This window comes from Sceloporus undulatus, chromosome 11 (genome assembly GCF_019175285.1).
Source record: "Sceloporus undulatus isolate JIND9_A2432 ecotype Alabama chromosome 11, SceUnd_v1.1, whole genome shotgun sequence".
In the NCBI taxonomy this organism is placed as follows: domain Eukaryota; kingdom Metazoa; phylum Chordata; class Lepidosauria; order Squamata; family Phrynosomatidae; genus Sceloporus; species Sceloporus undulatus.
This window is the reverse complement of record NC_056532.1, coordinates 8,034,036-8,049,561: the sequence shown is the minus strand read 5'-3', so window position 1 is coordinate 8,049,561 and position 15,526 is coordinate 8,034,036. Positions and strand designations below refer to the sequence as shown.

Below are 15,526 nucleotides of genomic sequence, written 5' to 3'. Positions count from 1 at the left end.
GTCTCCAGGTCTCCTGGGAAAGAGAAGTGAGATTGAGGGTTGTTTGTCCCATGATGCGTCTACGCCACAACCCTCCCGTTGTGTTGTCTTTTTCACAGGTACCTGCACCTGACGCGCTTCCAGAAGGTACGTTGCACCATGCAATCCAGACATCGTACCTGTAAGATGTGCCAGGTTGAGTGTTCTCTTTTTCCCACACCTTGTGTGTGTGTGTGTTGGTGTGTGAACTTATTTTCCCTAACTCAGTAGCAGCGCACACCTCTAGTGCCAGAATGTCCTAAACCTGACCCTGCATTTTCCAATGAGGTTGGGATGCCCTCAATCAGAAAACTAAACTGGGAAGTGGGCCCTTGGCACTGTTAGGGTTTTTTTCCAGAACCCCCCCCCCCCCTTTAGATAACTCTCTTAGAGATGCCTTACAACCCTTAGATAAATCTCTATGTCTAAATCCCTTTCTTGGCTTTATGTTTTGGATCTTGGCACCTATGCACGTCTGCGGGCAGATTCTAGTCGACAATCTCATGTGCCAATTTCTTCTGCGCGCGTCTCAAAGTGCTACAATCTCTCTACATACAAGATGGATAATCTTTGACTCCTATTACTATCAGCAGCTCATCACATTCCCCCTGGGCCCTTGGTATTCTGGGGTTTGGTCCAGATTTCCCACGGTCCCCAATCTGTCATGCGCCAGTCCCTCCATACCATGGGCGCTTAGGTGCCCCATATTAAATTGGCAAATCGGGCTTGCATTTGGGAACGTTGTTTAAATATTTTTCAAGCGACGGGTGCTGGATCCGTGTATGCAGGCTCCATGGATTACAGAGGGCCAGCTTTGATATATTGAATCTCATTTCCCTGACCCACCATCGCCAAAGCAACCCAACTCCCCCGGGAACCCCCGCCTTGCGCGCAAGCTAAGCCCTTCCAAATATAGTGGCCGTTCCCGGGTTGTCAATTCGATTCTGGCAGGTTCACATTAGGGAGGGCTTAAGTGACGGGGCCAGTGACGCCAGGCTGGTAAGGGGCCGAACCTGCGCACTGTCCGCGGGAAGCCCCTGCTCCTCTTAACGGGGAGGGAAGGCCGCTGTTCTGCGATGCCAGCGTCCACCACAGTTGTCTGGTGCATTTGACGCTGCAGGGATGCAAGTTATAAACCCTGAGCACAGTGTGGGTTAGGGGCTAGGGCACTGGCCAGGCTCCAGACCTGACAAAAACTCACTGCCACTACTAGGCCACTAACATCGAGTGTGATGAAGCTAGGAAAAGCCAGAGGGGAGACAGGCAAGCCAAGGGAGCCAATATGAGCCGGGCGAGAATTCTGGGAGTCATATCACAATTTTAATTTGCCAAGCCTGCAATGTTACAGCCACCGGCAATGTCTGTGACCCCCAGAACTGTGGACTGCAAATCCTATCGCCACGCCCCCAGCCAGCAAAGCGGAGAGCAAAGGATATTCAGAGGCATCACAAGGACTCGGAGGTTCAGCTTGGGCTCTCTGATTTTTAGGGTCCAAGAGGTGCCACCTGATGGTCGTCTATCCATTCATGACAGATTGCCATCTCCGTGCAGACTCCCAAGATGCAACTCTCTGGAGAAGTTCCTTTGGCTGGGACAGTCTGGGAATGCTCTCTCCTCCGTCCTCCGACAAAAGGAACTTCTAGCTGTCCCAAGACCCAATGTTCACTTTCAGTATCCTTTATCTCCCCTCTATTTCGGTCATTCCCAAACTTTGACCTTCCATGTTTTGGACTCCATCTCCCCAAAAGCCCGCGCCATCTCTTGGCCGATAGTCTGGGATTCTGGGAGGCTTAGTCCAAAAACACCTGGAAGGCTGGAGTGGGGGAATCATTGCGGCATTTAAAGCGTTGTTGTTGTTGAATGCCTTCAAGTAGTTTCCAACTTATGGCAACCCTAAGGAGGACCGCTGGAGCAAGCGTTGCGTAGTAGTTTTGAGTTGGGCTACGACTCTGGAGGCCAGGGTTCATTCCTGCTTGGCCCGAAACACATGGCTGGCCTGGGTCACATTCTCTCGGCCGTCAGGAAAGGCAATGGCAAACCTCCTCCAAAAAATCTTGCAAGAAAACCCCATGTACAGTAAGTTGGCAATGCTGAAGCCCACAACAGCAGCAACAACAAACAGAGAACCTATCACAGGTGTTCTGAGGCGGAGACTGCTGTGCGCGTGCGTACACTCAACCAATGGGTTTCCTTAGCCGAGCAAGGAATCAATTCCAGATCTCCATAGCGTTGACCATGCTCAAACCACTGCATCAGCTAATCCTTGTTTAAATCATTCTACTCCCCTTCGTTCTCCATCTTCCATGTCCCAAGGCCTTCCCTTCCCAGCCAAGTATTTATCGCTCGAGAATAAAGGGATTTTTAATCTGACTCTTTTTAAGTTTAACTCCCGTGGCATCAGTTTTGCATGGTCAAGGGCAGGTTCAAGAGCCGGGATCCGCCTCTTATACTTGTGAGCCACCTTGGGCTCCTTTCTGGGAGAAAGGCAGCATAAAAATGAGTCAATAATAAATATCCGGGACACTTTCTTCTGAGAACGTAAAACTATGTGGGTCGTCCCCATCTCCTGTTCCATTTTGTTTCTTCCTTCAAAAAGGAATGTTTCAAGTTTTCTGAGTGGATCTGCTTTGAAGTCAATGTGCTGTGCGATGCACCAAGTGCTCACCCATCTTTTCCTTCTTGTGCCAGGCTGTCGGTCCACCCTTGAGACAGTCAACCTTTTCCGGAAGTAACATCTCCATCTTGGACCTCCCCATCAGCTGGCTCCAAGACCCCGATGCCCTCTTGTTCTGCAGAGAGGAGGCTGGCCTTGCAAGGTGGAGAGTTGCCCAACTTAGATCCGCACCACTTTGCTTAATATGCCTGCCTGAGCTCCGCTTACTCGCAGAACACAACACGCACAGCGTCAAGACCTTTCCCGGATGGGATCTGGCCACAAAAGATTGTTTGGGAATAGGAGGAACAGGGGAGGGTGGGTGTTAGAGTCATCTCCTCTCACGCGGCAAGACTGGGATGCGTTATACCCAGCTTTCCCGGCTGTCTAGGTCCAACGAACTCAGTGGGAATTTCTTTTTAAGCGCATAGGATTGCGTTCTTAAAGTAATACTACTAGGCAGCAAGGTGACATCTCTGACCATTTCCCAATTAGACTTCTTGCTAACCTGAATGGGAAGAGGCCAGTCCTGCTTGTGATATAAAAAGGGCACCCTATGCTGTGGCCACCCTTTGCAGGGCTGGGTTGGACAGTCACTGAACCAGATGTTCACTGGCATTCCCACTTACTGTCTTCAGGAGGACATTTCTTAATGGGAATGTTTGGATGCCACATAACCACAGTTTGTTGCTTCAGTTACAGAAGCATGGAACAAACCATACAAACATAGCTTACCTTTTTCATTCCTGTTGTATAGTGCTGGTCCATTGCTTTGATGAACAACATGGTCTTTCACGATGTGCAGCTGGGAAAACAAGCCAGGAACAGCCATGTAATGAGTCTGGATATCGCAACAAGCAAGTTTGTGAGCTTTCAGATTGTGGTTTGCAACTGGTTACACATTGTGTTAAGTGGAGGCAAAGTTCCAAAACCTCTGCAGGGCCTAGTGATATATGAGATGAGCATTGTGTGTGTCTCAAATCAGCTGTTACAAATTGTGTGGTGCTATCATGCAGAGGCACTATAGTATCTATGAGCAATAGGAATAACTTTACAACTGAGCAGCACACGACAGTGTCGTGACAAGTGTAACTCTGGTAACTTAAAACCAGGGTTCACCTCCTTTAAAAAAACGATAACCATGTACCTGGTCTCCTCAGAGAGCCATGCAGTGCCACCCGCAGCCAACTCCTGTGGTTCCGTCACCTCTATGTGATCTTCTCACGCTACTGGTGAGCAAATCGCTCAAATCCTGTAACGGAAGGACTAAGGGGATGAAGGAAGCCCAAGCAAGGGTCCACCTCGCAAGAGGGAGGTGTGGTTTTCCAAAAGAAAAGTTCATGAAGCACTGAAAAACGGACACAGCACTGCACTGGATTGACCGATGCGGTCCACAAAACCCTCGCCCACAGCCCCCTTCCTGACCAAAACCAGATTCCAGGCACAGGAAACCTTAAGCATGTGCAATTTTGTGCCAGAAGAAGGGGTCTGAAAAGGACTGTTCCCAATTATGCAACCAAGAGCGTTTTTGCAGATATTAATTACCAAACCAAGAGTACATGACAACTTGAAATATAACAGGGAACAGTCATTTGGAGGGACCCGTTGGAGGGAATGTAATATGGTGGTGGTGTGTTGTTGTTTTTCATCCTCTGGACCAAGCATTAATAAACCCACCGAACAGGCATGGAAAAGTTAGTGTCAGTTAGGAATCCCTCTGGGGATGTGACTCCATTGCACTCCATCCCCATACCTTGTGGCTGTGTACCTTGGTGCCTTTCTGGCTTATGATTCTATGTTGTGGCCTCCTGCATGGCCCTTGGGGTTTTTCCCACCTCTGTGAGTCTAGGATCCTGTATTAGCCCATATTTGAATTCCTGAAGGGATAACATTCACTGGGGGAGAGTAGGATTCTATTTTCTGCCCAGCTACGCGTAGGAGAATGAGCTGCAGAGAATGTGTATCTTACAAAAATACAAGCCTTTATTTATTTCCTAAACATATCTGAACAGAAATTGCTTTCCAATGGATATCTTGGAGTACCTACGACGCTGGGATCAGGTGTCTCATGGTTTCGACATGTTGCTGTGATTGTAGTATGACGCGGTCACAGCCTTTTCCCACTCTTTGCCATGAGGTCTCCACAGGGCGCTGCTCACGGTGCCCTCGGTCCAGGCAGTGTGGAGCATTCCTAGAAAGAGGCAGAACTAGTCAGCTATATGTTTCGTCCAGTTTAATCTTATTTCAGGCGCCTGGCGACTATCGTTAATACTCCGTCATCCCCACGGCCAATTGAATGGAGTAATGGGAGATGTGATCCATACATCTGGAAGATGGCCAGTTGAAGAACCAACGGCCTAGGCTGCACTGCACTGTGGAATTCATGGGGTTTTGACACTATTTTAAACGGCCATGGGCCCATGCTACAGAATTTTTTGAGATCTGTACTTGTATGATATTCAAGTTCCTATCAGAGAGCCCGTGGCCACAACGAACTACAAATCCCGTAGCCAAGGAGGAGCCATGGCATAAGAAGGGAGGTCAACCAGCGTTAACGGCAATGTGGCAGCGACTCCAGACTGCTAGAAGTCAGTTGGTTTGGAGGAAGGCTCTGTAGAAGAGGGCAGAGCGGAAAGACTCTGCCCCAAGAACTAGCAGTCTAAAACCCAAGCACTATGGTTTTTCTTGGATAGGAAGTCTATGTCTTTTATTGGGGACAGGGCCTCAGGCTCCCCAGTTGTGTGGCCAGGGCAGAATGGCTTTGGTCAAAAACTATACCCTCCTCAATTCAAGTCCTTAAGAATCAAAATCTCTTTAAGATGAAAGGCTGAAAAGCACCCTGAGTATCCCTGAGTTATATGGGCTTTGGGTAGATTTGCAGCCTGGGTTTGGAGCCCCCTCATGCTCCAGTTAGCAACCCTCACAGCCTCCGTTTCGCCTGACTCAAGTTGATGGAATCTCAAGAATAATGGGTGGCGGCGGCGGTGGCAAGCCATCATCCCACCCTACCCACCCCGCTTGCCCATCCGCATTTACCATAGCCTGTCTGGATTGAGACGGGGGGGCTTGTAAAAGCTCTGGACGCCACACGTCTTGCAAAAGGTATGCTGGGCACGGCGGGTGTTGAAGGCTGAAGTGGTGCGGTTGTCAGCACCGGGGCAGAAGCAGGACACAACACTGCGCAGTTTTAATCGAGCCCTGTTCTAGGGGGAGCACTTGAAAGTGTCAATAAACACGCAGCAATAGCGGTGAAATGACACAGTCCTCCTGCCATTGGGACTACAACTACTCCAGGATCCCCTACATGGGGTCCTCCTTGGGCCCCAAGGCCATCCTTAGCTGCACACCCACATCTAACCCAGATACCCCCTCTTCCCCCTCTTCCCCATCGCTCCACCACCAGCAACCTACCTTCCAGCAGCTTAAATGTGAGCAGGAACATATAAATCTTTTTTTTGCTTCTTGACACAAATGCTGCAGCTTGGAAGAAATGCAGGGCGGGTTGAGAAAAGAAAGGAAAATATATATATCATTTTTATATCATCCTCTCCACATTTTCAAAGTCATCACAACCCATTAATCTGTTTCACAAGGTGTCATTTCATGATCATCATCATGCCCAATTCTTGTGTCTTCTACTAAAGGAAAAGACACCTCCAACCATAAGAAGGCTTCCTGACTTAAAGTTTTTTTTGACAGCGAAATACATCTGCCGAAGAGAGTGTTAGTCTTCCTCCTTGGAGCTTTTAAACAGAGTCGGGATGCTGCTCTTGTCGCAGGGAGGGCTTTGATTCTGAGTTGGGGGGACTGGATGACACCTTGAGGTCCCTTCCAACCCATGATCTTTGGAATCCCGGGAATTTTCCCAGCTGGCCAAGATGGCTGCAAGATGGGATGGAGCTGGGTTAATCACTTGCATTCAAAGATATGGAGGGTGGTCCGAAGCCCAACCCTCGAAGCGGACGCTCGCAGTGGGCAGCCACCTGTGTGTTTCACCAGCCCCGGTATTCACTATTGAGAGAGAAGGAGAGGATTGTTACGGCTCTGAATTTCAATCTCCAGAGGCGTTGACCGGAATGGTGGACCACATAAAGGATTCAAGTTCTGTCCCAGAATCTCCCTGCGTCTGAATCCTCGCCTCTTGCTTCATGTTACCCAATGATTATAATTCTAGAGGCTGGAGGAATATCCTCTTTTGAAGTCCTTCTCGACTCCCTGAGCAGGATTCTGGGAGCTTCTATCCAAAGAGAGAGGGGGAGGAGGAGAGATGGTTTGAGTATGGGCTTATGACTCTGGGAGACTTGGCTCTACTCCCCGCAACAGTCAGGGAAGCCCTGGCCAAGCCACACACTTTCACTCAAGGGAGGCAACAACAAACCACGGCCAAACCAATCTTGCCAAGGAAACCACAGGCTATAAATCTGAGCGTGGGTTAGGAACCAGGTTTTGAATCCCGGCTCAAGGGAAGGGGAGAAAAATCCTCCTAGGTAGTAAAAAATATCCACAATGGAACAAGCATCCCTTATCCCTGCCCTTGCGGCCCAGAATTGGGCACCAGCACCTTCTCTAACCACTACAACTCCAAAACCTGGTCCCACCATCCTGGCAACAAAGTGAGGGAAGGAGGATACCAAGGGCTCTATATAGATGGGCTTCTATCCTATTTGAAACCCAGGGCTCTGTAGAGGGGCTTATTTCACCCAAGGGCTGTCAATGGGCTTTTGACCCCAACGGTGCAGATGGCCTTTCGGATTTGAAACCAAAGGCTCTCAGCTGGATTTCGTCACCCTTACACCCAAAGAAGGCTTGCTTTTTCATGTGCAACCCAAGGGCTCTTCCATGGCTTGCTCCCTTCCTGCAGCCCTTGGAGAGTGGGTCTCCCCCTTCTGGGGCTCCCCTTTGGCACCCTGTTTTGGTCCTTCCCCTGAAGACCCACCCCAGAGGGAGCCAGAGACCTGGGGGGCAAGGCTGGAGGAACCCTCTCTCCTTCTCCCCCACTCTTTCCCGCCCCTTCATCTGACACAAAGTGTCCAGCAAGAGTTTTGGCCGCCTCCCTCGCAGGCCCCTGACCCCTTGGCGCTTCTGGAACTGGATCCAGCGCCCCCCCCTCTGGACCCCAGTGCCAGGGGGCACCACGCTTCCCCATCATCAATCGCGCACCACCTCCAGCACCATTTGCCTTTCAAGGCTGCTCCAGCCCCATTTCCACCGCCTCCTTTTGGAAGGAGGAGGCAGTGGAGACACTGCGCTGCGCTGCTTCTTCTTTGCAAGCCCCTTTGGAGGGCTGGCTTGCTGGGTCGCCCAAGGCTTCTCCCACCCTAAGCAGGGCCTTTCCTCCTGGAAGGACCTGGTGGTGGTGGTGCTGGTGGTGCTGTGTGTGTGGGAGATGTCCTCTCCCTAGTCTTTTTCGCCTGCTCTTGCTAGCCACCTTCCCCCCCCCCCTTCTCTCCTTCTCTTCTCTCATTGAGGTTGCAATGCCGAGTTTTGTCCGCTGAAGAGCCCCACCGCTGCGCCAACTCATGCCCAACCTGCAGAGTCTTGTTGGACTACAACTCCCAAGTGCTGGGTGGTTGGGGGAGTTATAGTCCAAACAAGAGCGGTCCCTGGCTGGAGGGAAGACAAGAAGAACGGGCCCTAATAGTGTATCCGGACAGCCAGTTAAGGAGCCTGAACTGCTCTCGCTGCCCGCTGACTCTATCCTCAGAAATCCTGGTCATTTAGACTGGTGAGGTCAGCCTGATCTACCAAGCTCTTTTGGCCCTCACCAAACTACAATCCTAGAGTCAGGCAGTTACATAAGTTGTGTGCATTATGGATCAACCCTGAATGTAAGAATGGGTGACAAAGTGGATACTATGGGTGCCTTCCACTTGTTCCAACTATTGGCAACCCTAAGGTGAGCCTCATGATGTGTTTCCAGGTCTGAGAGTGTGGACGCACCCAGTGCCCTCCACAGCTGAGTGGAAATTGACCCACCCCATTTCTAGACTCCTTCTTATGCTCAAACCATTCAACCACAACGGCCTTCCACCAACAAATCCCACTTGGTCTCATTGGGGAGAGTCCCGGTCCAGTTCTGGGCACGTACAGTCGACAAAATGGGACCAGATTGTGTAAGACAGCCTCCCTGCGCAATGGACACACGCTGCATTATTTAGCAGAGCATCTGCTGTGGCACGCAAGTTCCTAAGACTTCCTTGCCAAGGTTTTGCATATAAAGGGGCTGAAATGGCACAGCTGCAAGTCACACCCGGCGTTGCCAACCTCTTTACTTTTTTTATAATATAGAGTTACTTAAGGCATACTTGCGGTGTGCATTTCCGGTCTCTCATTTGATGGGGATGAGAACCGGGCTCTGATCATGGGAAGCGGATGTATCATATCCCTGAAAGTCAAACAACCAAAAGCCACACCACATTAGCTGCCCTTGCCACACTCCAAGAGATTCCCCCAGATGTATCTTCCCAAATCACTTGTCTTGTAATTAAGCATAGTTTAACCCCGCGGCCGGGGAACATCTCCAACCTTTGTGGTTGAAGCGCAAACGGAAAGGTGGCCCTAAATTAAACTCGAGCCAATTTTGCACACACAACAACAACAACAGGAGCACAACAACATCCACGTCCATTTTGCCTCCAATAAGCTCAGGCGGTGTACGTGGCTCTCTTTCTCATTGCTTATTCTCAAAGCAACCCTGTGAGGTAGGCCTGTAACAAATGCTGTTTGATGCAAATGAGAGGAAAGGGAATCTGCAATACATTAAAACATACAAATCTTAACCTGGCAACTGCGTTTGTCTCAGCTGCTAGGAAGGGGAGGCGGCACCAAAAGCGCTTCCTGTTATTCTGGTTCCAAAGCGCCCTCAAAACGCACCGGAAGGTGAATTCCAACATGAGTCACTTTATTTCTGCGCATGGAAAGATTGTAGCCCACACCCAGCGCTGCTCAGCTGAGCAAATCAGCTAGAAACACTCCCCAAGCTGGTCAGACATGTTTGCCTTTCATTTGTACTCAGCAATAAAGGTCACCTCCTTATCTTCTCCTCCTTCCACTCCACCCTCTTTCCAACATAAAGGTCTGTTACAGACTGCCAAATAAAAGCTGCTTCGGGTCTCTTTTGGAGGTATGCTATTTAAATCGCCTGGGTCCTAAGAGTCGGAGGTCCGCGCCAAAGCCACACTCCATTCCTACGCACCGGAGTGCAGCTTTGGTGCAGCTCCGGATTCTTAGGGTGCATGCATCATTTAAACAGCAATCTCCAAAGAACCCAAAGCAGCTTTATTTTGGCAGTCAAGTTTCTAGTCCTCATTTTAAAGCATGCTTTTATCTCCTTCCTTGTTTCTTGCCTTACCCCCCTTCCCTATTTCTTACCTCTTGCCACCCAAAAAGTTAGACGCTTTTTCCCTAAGAATTTGACTCACGAAAAGCATCCAATTAAATGCCCGGGTCTGCGCCCGCACTGCAACTGATCCGCCATGGCTCAGTGCTGGGATTTGTAGTTTGTTGTGGCCTGGAGCTCTCCGAAGTCTTGCCAAACACAGTTCTCTTTGCTGGGGGGGGGCAAAGAGTACAAATTGTCCCGATGAACATAAGACTGCCACCATATGTCTAATATATCATAGCCCCAGCATTTCACAGATGAAAACCGGGAGACGTGTGGCCAAGCGCCATCAAAAATGGGTCAAGTTGGGAATGCTAAGAGTTCAGGATGGAAACATAGCCTCAACAAAAGTTATCCATGAGGAAGAAAAAGACAACTGGAAAGTCTGCAGCACGTGCTTTGGCCAGAGCTTTCTGGGAAGGCAAGATTTTGCCCCCCAAAAGAAGATACCCTTCCTTCTTTCCCTCTATTCCACCTCAACATTAGGAAAGACATCCTGATAGCTAAGAGCTGTTTGACGGTGGAAAACGCTGCCTAGGAGAGTGGTGGGGCCCCTTTTTGGATGGCTCTTTGATGGGTCTCTGGAGCTGGGACTGGATGGCCCTTGGGGGTCTCTTCCAGCCGTGTGAGTCTACTTTGGCCATCAAACCCCATTTGGGCCTACCTCAACGGGGACAAAGGGGGATGTGGGGGAGGAAAGAAAACCGGGACATTTTAAAAGCATTTGAGAAAGTGGAATGCAAGCGGGTTAATGTCAGATGGCGATAGAAGGCGTGGATAGATGTATCGACAGTGGATTCCGCCGCACGAAAAAGCCAACGCGATTCTAGGCTGCGTCAATAGGAGTACAATGTCTAGATCAGTGGTTCCCAACCTTTTTATGCTGCGACCCTTAAACAGTTCCTAATATTGTGGCGACCCCAACCATACATTATTTTCATTGCTACATGCAATATGGTGTTTTCCGATGGTCTTAGGTGACCCGGCTAGATCGAGGGAAGATAGTAGCACCTGTTTTGGTCAGGCCTCACCTGGAATAATACTGTGACACCACAATTCGAAAAGGATGTTGAGAGCTGGAGCGGTCCAGCGCAGGGTGAACAAATGGAGACGGGTCTAGAAACACGCCTTACAAAGAGAGAGTTAGGGAGATGGGTCTGTTTAGCCGCAAAGAAGAAGGTTAGAGGCGAGGATAGCCCTGTTAAGTATTGAAGCATAAAGGACTGAACTAGAGAGACCCTGCTAAGGTATATCCCATTTGCAATGCCCTTACACTACTACCCCTTGCCTACAGGGTCATTCGTCGCCAGCCCAGATATTCTGCTACGTGTCCCTGGTTCTACAGGCCGTATCCTGATATCAGCAAGGGAGAAAGACGGTGAAAGGGGGAACAGTCCAGAAACTGCAAACGGTTCAAGTACACTTGTAAAAGATAGCCTGGATAAAACAAGGCCCGTTTTCTCCCCGCACCAACGTCACATGCTGGTATTCTGCATGGAAATGACTCAGCAGGACGAGGTTTCGGGACGGGTGCCCATTTTGCCATCCGGGCAAAAAAATATATACCAAAGGGCGCCTGAGAAAGCGCTCAAGCTTTTTCTTTCGCGTAGGTCAGAGCTTTGTGGAAACGAAGAGGGGGCTATGGGAGAAGGATTAACATGCAACTCCTGTTCCTTTAGATGGAGAGAGCTTTTCCTGGCAGAGGAGCATTCTGCATGGAATCAGGCAGAGGGAAGGCATGAAAACTTTCTGTTCGCCGGTGCTGTTTTTTCTGCTTTCCGCGGGAAGCCATCTTGAGACGGCCCACAATGAAAACTCGCACAAGGAATCAACGCGACTGTAATTCGCAACGCTAGCATCGTCTGACATGGAAGGGGACAAAAAAACAAAGAGAGAAACGTTAAGTGACCGTCTAGAAGGGGTATTTTTATTTTCCAATGCTACACATTCAAGAGGGAAAACTGCCAGGTTGAGAACTGGAGAGGATTCGTGTGCCTTTAATGGCCGAAAAGGGTGTGTTTTTTCGGCAGGTGCTGCTTGTCGACAACCAGGTCACAAGCTGCAGGTGCCGAAATGCCCTTTTTCACACAACCGTTAGCTCATGGGAAGTGAAAAAATGGTTGAAAAAGGAGCTAAGACCCGATGACAGACTTCTAAAGCCATTTAAACCATACTGTATATACAGTCGGCCCTTCTAATATACGGATTTTTATCCACGGATTCAGCATCCAAGGTTTGAAAATGTCAAAACATTTCAAATATCAACCTTGATTTTTTCCCCCCCATTTTCTATAAGGGACACCATTTTGCTATTCTTTATATTTAAGGGGAACTTGACATCCACGGATTTGTTATCCATGGGGGATCCGGGAACCAAAGCCCAGCGGATAACAAGGGTCACTGTGTGTGTATGTGTGTGTGTATATATATATATATATATATACACACACACACACACACACACACATATACAAAGCTAACCATATAATGCTGACTGGTTGGAGCATGTGATGTAAGTTTCCAGGTTCCTGAACCCTTTAGCACATCCGGGGGACGATCTCGTGAAACCAGAAACTGGTACAGTGGTCCCTATACATTTGCCGGGGTTCGGGAGAAGGACATCCATGAATGTGGGAAAAACCCCAAATAATAATAATGGGTGTGTTGGTTGTGTGTGGTGTGTGTATATATATATATATTATATGAGAACACCCTCTCTAGAAATCCCAGGTCCTCCAGTGCAACCCTCTATATCAACATGTGTCAATACATGAAGCTGGAGGACCTACAATGCTAGAGAAGTCTGGAATCCCTAGGTCCTCCAGCCTGACTCTATGGTCAACCCTGGCAGGTTGCGCTGGAGGCATTAAGAGATTTCTAGGGAGGGGACATAGGAAATCAAACCCGCACATAATCAAGTCCACAAAGCAAAGCCACACATGATGTATAGCCTAACTGGACATTTCCCCAATAACAACAACAACGGTGTGGGTTTTGACCCTAGGAAAACCCTATTGCAGGGTATTAGATAAAAGAACCATGTTGTGAAGCCAAGGCTTTCGTGGCCGGCATCCATAGCTTTTGTGGTGTTTGGGGCTCTGTGGCCCATGTACTAGAAGAGCTATCCCGACGTTTCACCACACACTCGGTGGGGGACCGTTTGCCGGTTTTAAACCCGCGACGCTCCATTTCCAAAGGTCATCCGTGACCCTTTCTCTCGCTTCAGTCTGCTGAAACCCATTCTTTTTACAAACGCGAGCTGCTTAACAACAAGTCGGCCGGTGAGTCAGAGCCGTTCCAGAAGAATCTGCCTGGGCACGTCTAGAGTTCAATTTGCTGGCTTAGGTAATCCGAACTCGGGTGACCTTGGCCCAAGAAAAAACACCGTGTTGATTTTGGCCCAACGAAAAGAAGCCAAAGGAACGCTTACCAACCTATTGCTCAAAAGCAGGTGGTTAGGTGGCAACCAATGTTAAAATGTGTTTTGCTGCCTGAATTTTCCCTGTAAACAGACCCAACCTTTCCTTCGAAGTAATGGGTTTGTTTCATAACAGCTCTCTTTCCTTTCGTTCCTCTGGGAAACCGAAATGCTCAAGGCAATTGAGCCGGTCATGAGAGCGCCATGTTTTTTCTGCCAACGTTGCAGAGTCAGTGCTGGTTTGGTGTCACACTCACAATCCTCAGGATGATGATGATGATGACGGAGGATGGGAAAATATTTTAAAAGCTCTTTTGGAGTTAATCATCTCCATTCCAATTGTCGATGAGGCGGCAAAAAGCCGCGTCTTCCGCCCTCCGAGAAGACAAAGCGACACGTTTCTTTGGACCCCACAAAATGTTTTAAAAGGACTTATTGCAAGCTTGGAACGTAAAGGACTCTTTAGATGTTTTGAGGATTGTTTTGGATGTTGAATATATACACATACAATACATATATGTAGGTGTGTATGTATATGTGTGGAGTGTATGTAATATATATATATATATATATACACACACATACTATATATATGCGCGTTGTGTGTATAGTATTCACTTTCCAACAATGTGTATATATAACACACACACATATAGGTATACATATGTAACCGGTGTGATGTGTTGTGTGATATATATATATATACATATATGGTGTGTATAAACACACACATGGTATATAATATATTGGTAATGTTGTTTATATAATATGTACATGTATATATGTAATGTATATATATATATCATATTACATATATGAAGGCATAATTGTATATAAATTATAGGAATATAATATAAACAATATAATTCCAAGAGGAGGGTATGTTTTATCGCCAAATTCCTGTTTAGGGTTCAATCCAAGGCAATTGGGATATTTGTTATTGCGATGATTCTTTACTTCCTTCTCACTTTAATATATTTAATTCCATGTTTTGTTTTGTAACTTTGCCACTGGTTCCCTTTAAGGGAAATAAAACCATTTTGCCCCTGAGCTTTCTACAAAGGGAAAACAAGGTTTCAGTTTAATATTAAATAACAAATGTAAATAAATAAATACAGTAAATGGGGTTTCTGAAGGGAACCACCGTTCCCCACACACACTTTTGGTGGCTGCGCATGCGTACACGTCACACTGCCCCCACCAGAGCAAATCTTCTCCGGGGCCGGGGCCTTAGCAACAGGTGACGTCCAGGGTGACACCAATCAGCGACGAGACGCTCATCCGGCCCGGGCTCCTTTACTCGGTCCCACCTCCGCCCTTTTTCCGTCTAGAGTCTTCCAGAGCTTCCAGTGGATTGCCTCACCGGAGAACCAATCAGAGGCCGGATTTTCTCCTCTCTCTCTACCTATCACCTCCACCGCCGAGTGGCGCCTTAAGCCCGCCTTCCATCCGCACTGTAATTCCTTTTGTGCCCTTCTTTTTACATTCCTTCCCCCGCGGCCCCCCCCCTCAACATTACCTTTTAACCACCAAAAAACCCTCGCAAGCGAACCAAACCGCGTCTCTTTATATTCCTTCTCCTCTTAGGAGCGAAGGGAAACATTTCAAATTACTTTTGACCGTTTAGCGGGGGACTATTTTCTTTAAGCGGAGCGTACGGCAGTGGACGCGTAAGGGGCGGGGCCTCGCCTCAGGGCAAGCCTATAAATACGAGCGGGCCGGACTTGTGGGGAGAGTTTCGAGCGAGGTGCAGAGGTGTCGATTCGCTAGAGGAGGACGAGAGGCAAACGACTATCCTTTTTACTCTTTTTTGGCCGCGATCGTTGACGGAGTGGTAAGGGCCTGGGACCAGGAGGAGAAACGGGGGCCTGAGGGAGTTAAGAGGTCGCTTTTGATAGACTTAAAGGTCATTTTTACCCTCCACGGCTGCGTCACGGACGCCCATTATGGCGCGTTAACGGCGGCGGCGGCCTTTGGACGGTGCCGCTTAGAGGCCTTTATTGACAGAGGCGGCGATGATGGGCGGCTTTTTAGGCGGCGAGGCAGGGGGGGGCGA

At 48.7% G+C, this 15,526-nt stretch overlaps 1 pseudogene; it reads left to right on the top strand.

Moving 5' to 3' along the window:
- Positions 1 to 15,211: 15,211 nt before the first annotated feature.
- LOC121917035 overlaps positions 15,212 to 15,526 on the top strand; it is a 4,147-nt pseudogene continuing 3,832 nt past the window's right edge.